We start from the raw sequence: 14,802 nt of genomic DNA, 5'->3' as shown, positions 1-14,802 counted from the left end.
CTTCAAGGTTTTGTAAGATTTTGAAAAGAGTTGGTGTTAATTCTGTTTTAGATATTTGGTAGAATTATACAGTGAAGTCATCTGGTCCTGAGCATTTCTTTTTTGAGAGATTTTGCATTACTAATTCAATCATTTTACTAGTTACAAATTTAATCAAATTATTTAATTATTAATTATTCAGTTGACAGGGTGCATGTGTCTAGGAATTTATCCACTTCTTGAGCTCTAAAATTTCTTTTGTTTATACATGTGGCACTGCATGTATATATACACATATAAAGGATATGTGTGTGTGTGTACTCTTTTTTAATATTCTCATTTTCTTCGTGTATCGTTTTTCTAATTTTGTTCACCTGTTTATCCATATTATCTTGTAGTGTATGGAGCTTCTTTAAGATGATTATTTTGAACTTTTTGGCAATTCACAGATTTCCATTTCTTTTGGGTTAGTTTATGAAGATTTATTTTATCACTTTGATTTTACTACTTTTTTCATCGTGTGTTTTGTTTTGTTTTTGCTGCATTCTGTGCATTTGAAAATACAGCCACCTCTTTCAGTCATTATAAACTGACTTTGTACAGGAGAAGACCTTTGCCAAACAAACCTGGCTAGAGATTCTGCAGTTTCTCCACCCTTTTGAAGAAGTTCACAGGTTTCTTTTTCAGGAGGTTTAGTCTCTTGCTCTCTGTTGTCTGTCTGTAGTACTGCAGGTTATCTGGAACTGTGATAAACCACTGAGCTATCTTTTGTTCTCAGTGGTCCCCAGGTATTCAAAGAATGTTGTCTGTCTGTAAATTCTCCAAGTCAGTTGAGACAAGAAACAAACTTTTGGATAGATCCCTTAAAACTCAGAACTTTATACACATGTTCCACTCGTCTTTTCTTTGAAAAGAGATGCCACTTTTCTTTCTCTTTGAAGGGGAGAACTGTGAGCTGCGTTGTTACTTCCAACCCACTGAGCTTTGCCAGCTGGGGAGAAGGAGTATACTAACTATCCTTTAGAGTATACAACAGTTAATGTAAAATGGCTTTCATTACCTGTGTCAATGTGGCTGTTATAGACTTTGGGCTTGCCTGGAGTACTAAAGCTTATTTAGCACTCTGATACTCTGCTATTACTCTGGTGTTCTCATAAAGAGCTTTTTTGTTTTGTTTTGTTTTATTTTGTTTACCATGATACTGTATTACTGTATTATCCATCATGTTCAATCTTTCCTTACGTTTCTCAGTTGTCAGATAGTCAGCATATATTGTTGATCACTCATCTGCATATTCTTTCAAGCCTTTTGTTGTTAAGTATCTCCGTGGAGGGAACATGGTCTGAGACTTTCGACTCTGCCATCTTGCTAATGTTATGCTCAAGAATATACATTTTAAAGACTATTAAGATGTTCAATTGACCATATAAGTTACATACAAGATTTAATTTTAATTACTTTAAAATGAAGTTAATATATTTTCAAAGTGAGATGCTACAAGTAATTTTTAAATTCCCAGTAATTTTTAAACATGATCAACCTAGAAGAATAGTCTTTCTCTTTCCATGCTCACCTCTGAATATTAGGAATGCATTAACTTAAGGATTTATTACTGCAACTAGACCTCTAATTACTTCCACCATTTAATACTGGGGTTGTCAAGAATAACAATAGAATGTTCTGTGAATGCAACATCCTGAAATAAGGGGAGCTGTCCAGAACAGCCTGGGCACCATTCAAGTCCCCCAGAACAGAATTTTCATAGTTCTTTAGCCCAGGGTGCTCTGCAACTCTGAGATATCTAAACTGGAGTGGACTGCCTTTTGGATTACCTCAGTTGTGGTGAAAGTGGGGCATGTGCAATCAAGACTCTATTCACTTCAGGCAGCTTTCTTGAGTCTTCACTGCTCATTACCCTCCACTTATCCTTATGCTTCTCAGTAGTCAGTATATCCTGTTGGTCACTCCATTTTGTGATCTTTTAAACTTTTTGTTAAGTCAGTATCTCTGTTGAATAAGCACTGTTGTAGGCTTTCTACTCTGTCATCTTGCTAATGTCTTACTCAAGAATACACAAAATACTGTGGGTATTAATATACTTTAAAGATTATTAAGACTAACTTATAATGACTCTATGCTTCATTGATTGTCCTGCCTATCTGTAGGTAGTAAATCTGCTTCATCTAGCCTGCTGCATGAGTCTGTTTTGTCTCACCAGACTCAAACAAGTTGGTAACCAGTACACAGTGAACCTGCTTCACAGATATCATTAGATGTCATTCATATTAAGGAATTTTCACTCTATTTATTCTTCTAAACTTCCTTTTAAAAATAAGTAATAAATGAACACATCAAATTATAAGAAACTTAACTAGTTGCTTAAGTTAAATATTTACAAGGGATCAAAAAAATTGTTTTTGTTTACTTTTTATCCTAAGTTGAACCTTTTGACTAAGAGAGTTAAAATGCTACTAAATCTCTTTTTAGTTATTGACTTTGATAAATCATTTAGATTTGACCATACTAAATAGGATGCTATAATATCTATTGTAAATAACATAAAATGTACCTAAAATCCTAACAATATCTCTTGAATGGTTTTTATATTAATATTTTCACATCATTTTTTATTTATTGTTGTGAGGCACACATTCATTATTTTATTCCTACACACCATTGTAGATTAAACTTTATGTTTCATTCTTTCTTTCAAAGAATCTACATATCATTTTAAAAATTTGTACTTGTATCAGATGTCAGGTTGTAATATTTTGCTCAGATATATTTGTATTTTTGTTTCTTGCATAACCGAAGAGAACTGTCTGCATCCAGAAAAAAAAAAAAATCCGTTCTAAGTATAACAAATGGTTCCATGAGAGAGATGTTCTTATACTGTCTGCTGTTCCTTCACTTTCAGATATTTCTTTTTTCTTTCTTTTTTTTTTTACAGAAAAATGTCAATACATTTTAAACTAATGGATAAAATTTTAAAAAATAAGTACATTGAAAAGATTGTTAATATTTGATAGTATGCTGAAAAGAAAGGTGAATCAGCAATACTTAAATTTATTGTAGGGAACTTCTTCCCTAATTGCCTGAGCTGAACCTTACCTCAGCCCCTTCTATGGTTCCACACGAGACAGACATTGTCAATAAATGTCAGTCTCCAATGTCATTCTATTCTTGGTCCACTCTCTTATCTTCTCATACTTTTGTAATACTTTTACAGATTTTTACTTTTATTCCAGTAGGGCCTTCAATTTCTTGAACCAACCATTACCTCACCATTTATCATCATCCACCTAGCCTTATAATTCTCAGTAGTCACCATATTCTGTTGGTCACCCTTCTGCATGTACTTTCAAAACTTCTGACTTGCACTCATTCTATAAGACTTATTTAGTGAAACCTAAATTGTTATTAAACCTAAATTTCTGCCTCTTCCTTATCTTCATATTTTGTACATGGCATGTCCTGGTCAATGAACACAGTCTTTGCAACTGATAACACAATGAATTGATAATCACAATGTGAGAACTGCCTGGAAATGCTATTACATTTTGTGACTAAATGTGTTTTGCATACTCTATAAATGCCTGCTGTGTTAGTTCAGATTTTGTGTGAAACAGACACCAAGACACGATGAGACATATGAGAGACTGACTGAGAAAAACGCCTTTGAGGACAAATGGGTAAGAACTTGGGGGAGGCGGGAAAGCCACCAGACTCAATGCAAGTCTAACCTATGTAAAGGAGAGAAAAAAAGAAGGAAGATTGGCTAGGAAAAATTACAGGTGCAATGTTATTCTGTTGAAAAATAATTCAGCCAATGCCACATATCAAATAAATCCCCCATCTTTCAAAATCAAACCTACCTCAGTAACCTTACATCATTGATTGGAAGCAGTCTGAGAATGGTGGTCAGGTATGTACAAGATGTTGAGTTTTGGAGTGGATCATATATGATCAGTCAATTATGAAACTCAGAAACCTTGGGGCATGGTTGCATACTTTCACTGTCTTCTTTCAGCTGGAAGCTCTAACTTTCTCTTCAAACACAGCTGATGACAAAAAAAACCTATACGGTAATGATTTAACAGAGCATTCAGAATGATTTAACTCATTCTCTCCTCACTATCAGTCTGTCTGCAACATATGTAATGTATATATAATGTACTCCTCTCCAAAATTATAAATCAATTGTCTCTATTGTGTCTAAGATCTGCCAGTTCACTTGTGTTTTGCATCCCATTCCCTCTAATCTGTTTTCTCCTTCTGAACTTTCTCTCCACCAATTCATTCCTAACTTCATATATACATGCTGAAATGGCAACATTCTTTTTTTTTTCTAGATTTTAATTTGTTTTTCTTTTAAAGATGCACAGTAGAATTCAGGATCAGGTATACAAAGGGACATCCTACAGATAAAGTTTGGGTCTCCCTTTGGCACCCACATTACCTGGTTTGAGATCAGATACCTTTATTGATGTTACGTGTCCTCTCCTCCCTCCCCTGGCAGTGTCCCACTACTGCCGATCCTTCTTATAGTATTATGGTAAATGTTCAGGGTCTGTTTATGTGAGAACATGTGCTACTCAGTTTTTTGTTTCTGTGATAGGTCACTGAGTATGATAGACACTAAATCCATCCAAGTTGTTGCAAAGTCCAATATTTGTCCTTCTTTACGGCTGTGTAATATTCCATTGTGTATATGTACCACATTTTTTTTAATCCAGTCCAGTTTTGATAGGCAGCACAGTTAGTTCCATGATTTTGCTATTGTGAATAGTGCTGCAATAAACATGTGTGTGCAGATCCCTTTTTTGTAGAATGATTTGAGTTCCTGCAGGTATATTCCCAGTAGAGAGATTGCTAGGTCATATAGAAGGTTGATGTCTAGTTTGTTTAGAAATTGCCACACTGTTTTTCAAAGAGGTTGCACCAATTTGCATTCCCACAAGCAGTGTAGAAGTGTTCTTTTTTCTCTGCATCCTTGCCAGCATCTGTTGTTTGTTCTATTAATGATGGCCATTCTTACTGGAATTAGGTGGTCTCTCAATGTGATTTTGATTTGCATTTCTCTGATGATGAGTGAAGTTGAGCATTTTTTCATGTGTCTGTTGGCTGCCTGTATACCTTCTTTTGAGAAGTGTCTATTCATGTCTTTTTCTCACTTTTTAATGGGGTTGTTTTGTTTTGCTTTGTTTTGTTTCCCTTTCAGTCTGTTTGAGTACCTTGTAGATCCTGGATGTTAGTCCTTTGTCAGATATAGAGTTGGCAAATATATATTTTTTCCCATTCTGTGGGCTCTCTCTCTGTTCTCTTGATGGTTTCTTTTGCTTTGCAAGAGCATTTCAGTTTGATTAGGTCCCACTTGTGTATCTTATCTCTTATGGTATGAACATCTGGGGTTTTGATCAGGAATTGATCAAGGTGGATGATTTTCAAGATAAGTTGTTAAATCCTGTTTGCTAGAATCTTGTTGAGAATTTTTGCATTTATGTTCATCAGGCATATTGGCCTGCAGTTATCTTTTTTGTTGGATTTTTACCAGGGTTCAGTATCGGTGTGATGTTTGCTTTGTAAAATGATTTGAGGAGAGTTCCATGTTTTTCAATTGCATGGAATACTTTCAATGGGATGGGTATCAACTCCTCCACGTATGCTTTGCAGAATTCTGCTGAAAAGCAGTCTGGTCCACGGCTGTGTGTGTGTGTGTGTGTGTGTGTGTGTGTGTGTGTGTGTGTGTGTGTGTAGGTAGTTTTTTAATGGCAGAGTCAATTTCCTGGGTTGTTACTAGTCTATTTAGTGTCTCAATGTCTTCTTGTTTCAACCTTGGAAGGTTGTATGATGTCAGAAAGTCCTCTATTTCATTAGGTTATTGAGTTTGTTTTCATACAGGTATTCATAGTAATCTCTGATAATCTTCTGTATTTCTTCTGGCTCAGTTGTGATTTGATCTTTGTGTTTCTAATTGTGCTTATTTGGGCTTTTTCTTTTTCTTGGACATTTTGGCTAGGGGTCCCTCAATCTTGTTTTTCCTTCTAAAGAACCAGCTTTTGGTTTGTTAATTTTTTTTTCTATAATATTTTTGTTTTCTGTGTATTATATTTGGGCTTTTATTTTGGTATCTGGATTCTTCTGCTAAATTTAAAGCTCTGGTGGTCTCACATTTCTAACTCCCTTAGGTGATTTTTAAGGCTGTTAACCTGTGATCTTTCCATTTTCTGATGTGTATTCATAAGTATAAATTCCCCTCTTAGAACTGTTTTCATGGCATCACAGAGGTTTGGTAAAATATTTCTTTATTTTTATTTGTTTTCAGGCATCTTTTAATTTCTTTTTTTATTTCTGTATGACCCAGGAGTCATTCTGCATCATGCTTCTTAGTGTCCATATCGTTGTGGGTTTGGGGTGAATTTTGTTTGTGTTGATATTTATTTTTATTCCACTGTGGTCTGAGAAGGTGCATGGCAGTATTTCCATCTTATGAAATTTTTTTATGCTTGATTTATGGCCCATGATATGATTGATCTTGGAGTACGCATGCGGTGATGAGTAGAATGTGTATTCTGTAGTTGTTGGGTGGAGTGTCCTGTAGGTATCTATCAAGTACATTTGGTCAAGCATCAAATTGAGGTTCTGGGTCTCTTTGTTGATTTTTTTCTTTTTTTGCCTTGATGATTCATCTAGGGTTATAAGTGGGATATTTAAGACCCCAGCTATGATAGTGTTAGAGTTAATTTTTTTTTTTTTTTTTTTAGTTTACTTAGTAGTTGCTTTATAAATGCTGGTGTTCCTGGGTTGAGTACATATATGTTTAGGATGGGTATTTATTGTTAATGGATTAAACCTTTTATCATTATGTAGTATCCTTCCATATCTTTTAAAAATTTTGACAGTTTAAAAGTTGTTTTGAGCCGGGCTCAGTGGCTCAGCCTGTAATCCCGCGCCTTTGGGAGGCTGAGGTGAGTGGATTGCCTGAGCCCGCGGGTTCGAGACCCGCCTGGGCAATGAGACCTCATCTCTACAATAAATCAAAAAATCAGCTGGGTGGTGGCGCATGCCTGTAATTCCAGCTACTCGGAAGGCTGAGGCAGAAGGATCACCAGAGCCCAGCAGGTCGAGGCTGTGGTGACTGGGAGCGGCCACTGCACTCCAGTCTGGGCAACCGAAGGAGACTCCAACTCAAAAAAAAGAGTTGTTTTGTCTGGTATTAAGATCGTGACTCCTGCTTTCTTTTGTGATCTGTTTCCCTGGAAATTTGTTTTCCATCCTCTAACTTTGAGTCCATGTGCATACCTTGTGGTGAAATGAGTTTCCTGGATGCAGAAAATTATTAGGTCATTTTTAAAATCCAGTTTGCCATTCTATGTCTTTTAGGTGGTGCATTTAATCCATTCATGTTCAGGCTGATTATTGAAATGTGAGTGCTTATTCCTGTCATGAGGTACTTATAAAATTTTTTCTTGTTTGTTTGGTTTTTTTAACTTTTGGGTTGATGTATTTGTGTGTTTTCAACTTTGCAGTCGCAATGTACTCTCTGTTGATTCTGTGTTCTCCTGTTCTCTTGGGAAGTGTGTAGTCATTCTTTTTTTCTTTCTTCTGTGCCTAATAACTCCTTAAATGTTTCTTGTAGAACTGATTTGGAAGTTGCATAATCTCTTAGGGTTTGGATGTCTGGGAAGGATTTTAATTCTTCATCACTGATGAATCTTAACTTGGCTGGGTAGGAAATTCTTGCTTAAAATTGTTTATCTTTGAGGACTTTGAAAATTGGACTCCAATCCCTTTTAGCCTGTAGCATTTTTGGCAATTGGGCTGCTGCTATTCTGATTGGTCTTTCCCAGTAGATAGTCTGACCTATCTCTCTCACTGCCTTTAGGATTTTTTCTTTTGTACCCATTTTGTGTAGGCAAATTTCTGTGTGTCTAGGAGTTCTTCTCATTTGATATCTTGCAGGGCTTCCCTGTATCTCTTATGTTCGGTTGATCACATCTTTGATGTGATGTGGAAAGTTTTCCTTGATTACTTCTGGAATCCTTGCTCCAAGGTGTACTCTGTTTCCCTTTCTTCTTCTTCTAGGACACCAATCAGGTATAGGTCTGCCTCTTGATATAATCACACATCTCTTGGAGACTCTGTTCTTTCTTTCTGAGTTTTCTTTTTGTATATTTTTTTTTACAGATTGGGTTAATTCCATGTTTGGTCTTCAAGCTTGAGATTATTTCTTCTGCTTGATTAATTCTGCTTTCCATACTTGTCATCTTGTTATTTATTTTCTTGATGAAGTTTTTATGGCTGAAATCTCTGCTACAAGTTCTTTTAGTGTTGCATCTTGTCATTCTTGAGTTGTATTTATTCTTTCCATCCATTCCTTAATCCCTGTGGTATGATGAGGCCAGTTATTGGTGACTTTCATTGTCTGATTTTTTACATATTGTCTCTTTGGTGCACTGGGAATTCCCTATGTTCTTCCACTGATTGTTCCTTATTTGTGACAGATTTCTTTCTTTTCTCTTTAGTTTCATTATTCAGTGAAAGTGTGATGGACTTTGACTTCTGATGTCTGCTTGACCCTCTACTCTTCCTTAATCAAGGCTCTGAATTTGTTATATTTTGAATTAGGGCTGGGGGGTGGGAAGTTTTGTTGTCTCTTTAGCTTTGAGAGCCAGATAAGGTGAAAGATGGGAAGATAGAATTCAGAAGCTATTTGCAAATCACAATGTTCACTGACTGGGGTATTGGTTTCCTGAGACCCACTCCCCACCACCACCACTCTGTATGATGATGCATTGGGTATGTGTGTATACACTCTAAGTCCAAGGTAAAGTAATAGCAATAAGGAGAACAGAGAAAAGTAGAATGAAATAGGAAAGACAATAAATTTTAAAACTGAAACAAAAACATGGAAAAACAAAAGCAGAAACCAAAACAAACAACAGTAAAACACAGACATACACAGGCAAACACACAAACAAACCAAATAAAAGGAAAAAGAAAACAAGACAATACCCCCACCACAAAACAAAAAAACAGGAAAACCAAGCATACACACACACACCCCACACAAAATGAAAGGAGAAGATAAAAACAAAACAAAACAAAAAGCAAACAAATTAGGGGGAATGCAAATAAAACCCTCACATTCCTCATACACACATTAAACTAAAAAAAGGGAATAACAAACAAACAAACAAAAGAAATGGAAAGATGAACTCTCAATCATTCACATACCCATATAAACAGAAAACAAAAAAATGAAAGAAGAAAGAAAGAAACAAAAGAAGAAAGAAACAGATAAACAAAAAGGGGAGTGTAAATCAAACCCTCACATACACATTCATGCAAAAAGAAAAGAATGTTCTGGACACTAAGAGTCTTCTTGTGACAGGTTTTTCCTCTCAGCTGTTCACAGATAAGCCCCTCTACTATCTCCTGCAGGGCTGAGGTCTCATTCACAGTCTCCCTAGGGCAGGACCAGGGAAGGAGAAGGGGGTGGTGGCATTGGGAGGGGCTTCAATCCTCCCTTTCCACTCTCATATGGTCAGGGGAATATCTTCTGGTGGGGAAGTGTGGGGTTATCTTCCTTCAAGGTACTCTTGGGGGGCATCCCAGCCAGGCTTATCCTGGAGCAGAGCTCTCCTATCACAGCTGACATTCAGGCACCATTTAGGTTCATCCCTCTCAGCCATGCCCCAGAAGTATGGGTCTGATATTCAGAGAATTGCTGGAGAGGAGGGAGTTGGGTCATCCCAGGACTCACCGCTGATCTCTTGGGGGTTCTTCCTCATATTTTTTGGTCACACCCTTTGTCCCATGGCTGAATCATAGTAGGGGTGGGACACTTGAGACTCAACATTGTCCTGTCCCTGCAAAGTTTGTGTTTACAGGATATTCTTTCTAAGACACGATCAGTTCCTGAGTAGTTAACTGACAGGTCACAGAGATTGTGTCTGTTGCTCTGTGGTGTGTAAGCCAGAGTACTTCCTTGACCAGTTTCCAAGATGGTGGAAGGATGCCTGTTTTGTCTTCTCTAGTGGGGCTTTGCCTCTGGCTTCTCACTGTGCTTTCTACACAGCCCTTACTATAAGTTTCTGGACAGGTGCTACAGTGATGAGGCAGGGCCTGGAAACACTTTTGCTTTGCTGATTTTAAAAATGATGCTCAAGCTAGGCACAGTGGCTCATCCTATAATCCCAGGACTTTGGCAGGCCAAAATGAGAAGATTGCCTGAACCCGGGAGTTCGAGACCAGGCTGGGCAACTTGGTGAGACTTCGTCTCTGCTATATATACATATATCAACTGGGAGTGGTAGCACACACCTGTAGTTTCAGCTACTAGGAACCTGAGGTGGAAGAATTGCCTAAACCAAGACTAAACCCAGCAGGTTGAGGCTGTGGTGGTTGTGAGCTTGCCACTGCACTCCAGCCTGGGCAACAGAGTGAGACTCTGACTCAAAAAAAAGTGGTGCTCACCTTCTATGCTCTGGGAAGTGCTAGGGACCAAGCAGAGCAGCTATGGCACCAGCCGCTTTACCAGGAGAGCCCTGGCCACTTGCTTCTGAGTTCCCACTCAGTCAGCCACTCACATGCCCACTTACTCAGAGACATGTGTGCAAAATTGCCCATACACTCACTCTCACACAAGGACTCACATAGTCCAAATGGCTCCACCACCATATTCCCCTCCTCCCTCGCAACATTTTTTAAAAAATAAAAAAATGAATAAAAAATCAACTTTTGACCTCTTTCTTAAATGGTCTACCATTTCTAGTCTGCCTATATAGGTAGTTTTCTGCCAAAGATGTTTCTAGATCTTTCTCTTTCCTTCTCCTTTTTTCTATTTTTGAGCCAACTCTTATCATTTCTTTCATACATTCACTGAATTTTTAAAAGTTCGTCTGTGACCTCTATTGTGCCATACTCAGTAAGCACAATTTAGCCTTCATTTCGCTTTACCATTCTCCTTCAAACACCTATTTTTGGGTACAATGATATCTCATTCTCTCTCTCTCTCTCTCTCTCTCTCTCTCTCTCTCACACACACACACACACACACACACACACACACTTTCTTTGGTTCCTTTCCTTGAATCTCCTTCATATTTAGAACTTCAATTCTCGAATGTACTATGGCTCAATCCCTATCCCATTTTGCATCTGTTCTCATTTCCTATATGATGTCATTAATGCCCACCACTTTAAATAATATACATATATATGCTAATGTTCCAACTGTATATTTTATTTCAACTTTAACTATGAACTCCAAATTCATATTTAAGTTTTCCAAATGCACACACACAAACAAACACACACACACACACATATATATACACATACACACACACACACACACACACACACATATATATATACACACATAACACACACACATATATATAGATGTAATGGTGATGACTTTTAAAATGTAATAAATATAACAAATAATAACATTTATAATACAAAGTACATAAGATGTGTAATTATAATAGTATATTATATATGATGAAACACAATAAGTATCTCAAACCAAAGCAGCATTCTTGTTTTTTATCTGCAGTTACCAAGAGATTATTGCTTATCCTCAACTACTGAGAGATTATTGAAACCTATCCTCTTGAATCATGTGAATTTTCATATAATCACTCCTTTTCTCTTGTAAAAGAGAGGCTATACTGATATTAAAATGTATGAACTCAACCTATGTCATCTACTCTTCTCTATGGTTTTTAGCTTCAGGTAAATATTTATAGAAAATTGAAAATTTTTGTAACTGGAGGTAAAGTCATAATATTCATTCCAAAGCCTACCATCATCTTCAAAAAGGGTAATTTTCATACAAATTTGTCAGTCGACCTGCTCCCTGTCAGAGTTATGACTCTATCTTCATTTTATGCAATTATGACTGTATATTTGATTTTATCATTGCCCAGAATTTTTTTCTATTCTCTCTATTGCTAGGTTGACATTAACAAACACAAATAATGCTCAATTTAATTTAATTAAATAATTAATAGCTTTTACTTAAAATCTATACAAACTTTAAATGTTCTACATCTTTTTTATTTTATTTTACATTTTATTTTAAAGACGTGGGATACAGTTAGGATTAGGTGCACAAGCAGTGTTCTACATCTTTATAGAGTAAGAAGTCTGTATAATATCTAACTCTGTAAGAATTATAATTGCATAATTTTACTAAACATATAATAGGGTAACATAAATAGGTATATAAAACGAGCTTGAAATATCTTCTTACATTAGCATATGTTTTGGATGAATAATGTTGTTTTCAGGAATAATGTTTTGTATAATGATTTACTTCTGAAAAGCATGAGACAATAATGTAATTTAGCAATAGCACTAAATAATATTCAAAGCAAAAATACAAAGGCTTCCATGGTAATGGGACACTTTCAATTTTTGACAAAAGTAGAAGTTATGAAGAAAAGTGAGAAAAAAGCATACTGTTTCTTTAAATTAACAATATCATATTCCTTTCTTAAGTGGTGATACACATACTAAAATTAAAAGACAAGTTGAGTCTTAGAAATTAGTTAATTTTCATTTACTTAGATATCATCCCATAACATATGTTATATGAACAGCAATGATTTTTGATTAAATAAATAAAAATTAGTCTTAAATATACACATATATTTTTAAACTTCTAAAATATAGAGTTATGTTTTTTGCAATAATATATGCAAATTCTATTCAACCAAATATGGAGTTCTGAAAATAATGGTACAGGACATATATAGCTTTCTGCTACTGCTTACATTAGCATATCAGCCACTGGAAACACCTCTCTCACCTTTTTGTGCCTCAGTCATAATAGCTTATAACATAAGTTATTGTTAGTCTCAGTGCCTTTTCACTTTCAACTCTGTTGAAAATCTCTTCCCTGGGATCTTCTTAAGGATTCATATTTTTTATATATATTCTTGAAACTTAATTTGAGCCAGGCTCTGTGGCTCAGCCTCTAATCCCGTGCCTTTGGGATGCTGAGGTGAGTGGATTGCCTGAGCCCGCTGGTTCGAGACCCGCCTGGGCAGCGAGACCTCATCTCTACAATAGATCAAAAAATCAGCCGGGTGTGGTAGTGCATGCCTGTAATTCCAGCTACTTGGAAGGCTGAGGCAGAAGGATTGCTGGAGCCCAGCAGGTCGAGGCTGCGGTGGCCGGGAGCGGCCACTGCACTCCAGTCTGGGTGACAGAGTGAGACTCCAACTCAAAAAAAAAAAAAAAAAAAGAATAAATGAAGTAAAACACAACTTTCTATTTTAAAAAAATTCTTAACTGATCTACTAAATTAACTGTACAAAGTAATAATTTCAACAATGTATCGGGTGGCTATTATGAATAAGTGAAACGAATGACAGTAACGTTATAAGACACCGGAGGGAAAAATTGCAAATACTGCCATACCTGGGAGATATTTCAGGTTCCATTTCAGATCACTGCAATAAAGTGAATGTTGCAATAGAGTGAGTCACTTGAATTTTTTGGTTTCCCAATACATATAAAAGTTATGTTTATACTATACTGTAATCTATTAAGTATACAGCAGCATTCTCTTAGAAATTTTGCTGTATATCTCAATTTAAAAACACTTTATTGTTTAAAAAAGAAACAATAGTAGGCCAGGTTCAGTGGCTCAGCCTGTAATTCCAGCACTTTGGGAGGCCAAGGCAAGTGGACTATCTGAACCCGCAGGTTCCAGACAAGCAGGGCAACTTGGTGAGACCTCGTGTCTACAATAAATAAAAAAATTAGCCAGGCGTGGTAGCGGGCACCTGTAGTTCCCGCTTGGAAGGCTGAGGCGGAAGGACTGCCAGAGCAAATGTGGACACTGGGGTGGCCGTGAGAGTGCGTGCCACTGCACTCCAGCATGGACAACGGAATGAGACTCCAGCTCAAAAAAAAAGTAAGCACACGCTATTGGAAAATGACACTGATAGATTTGCTCAGTGCAGAGTTGCCACAAACTTCAAACTGTAAAAACTGCAACATCTGCAAAACATAATGAAGTGAGGTAAGCCTATACTCTGTTGTAAGGTATATATGAATCTGCATGTGAAGCAATACAGTGTTATTTGAAAGTAGACCTGAATTAGTTGTAAACATATATTGTCAATTCTAGGGCAATCAAAATTGTTTTTAAGTATAATTCATATGCTAAGAAAGCAGAGAAAATGAAATCCTATAAAGTTCTTGATTAAACCACAGAAAGACGAAAGATTATAGAGATTATGAAGAATAGTGCAAAAACAGAAAACAATTACAAACATAGTAGATATTAAAACAACTATATCAGTAATCACTTTAAATGTGAACTGTTTAAAAATGCCAATAAAGAGACTATAGAAGTGGAAAAAGAAAAAGACCCATTTTGTCTACAAGAAACTCACTTTAAATATAAAAACACAGAAAAGAAAAAAAGTCAGTGAATGGAAAGATATACCATGCTAATGCTAATTTTTAAAAAGTAGAATTAGTTATGTTAATTTCAGACAAAGCAGACAACAGGGAAAAGTATCAGGGATAAAGAGGAACATTACATAAAGATAAAGGGGCCAATTCTCCAATAACATGCAACAATTCTTATTGTGTACTTAACCGTGTGTCAAAATAGATAAAGCAAAAACTGATACAAAATACTACCAGAAATGAAAGAAGGGTTATCACTACTGAACCTACAGACATTAAAAGAATGATAAAAACAATTTGAGCCGGGCTCGGTGGCTCAGCCTGTAATCCCGCGCCTTTGGGAGGCTGAGGTGAGTGGATTGCCTGAGCCCGCGGGTTCGAGAC

Source organism: Carlito syrichta, unplaced genomic scaffold (genome assembly GCF_000164805.1).
Source record: "Carlito syrichta isolate Samal-C Ts95f unplaced genomic scaffold, Tarsius_syrichta-2.0.1 Scaffold315113, whole genome shotgun sequence".
NCBI lineage: Eukaryota > Metazoa > Chordata > Mammalia > Primates > Tarsiidae > Carlito > Carlito syrichta.
This window is presented reverse-complemented; position numbering follows the sequence as displayed.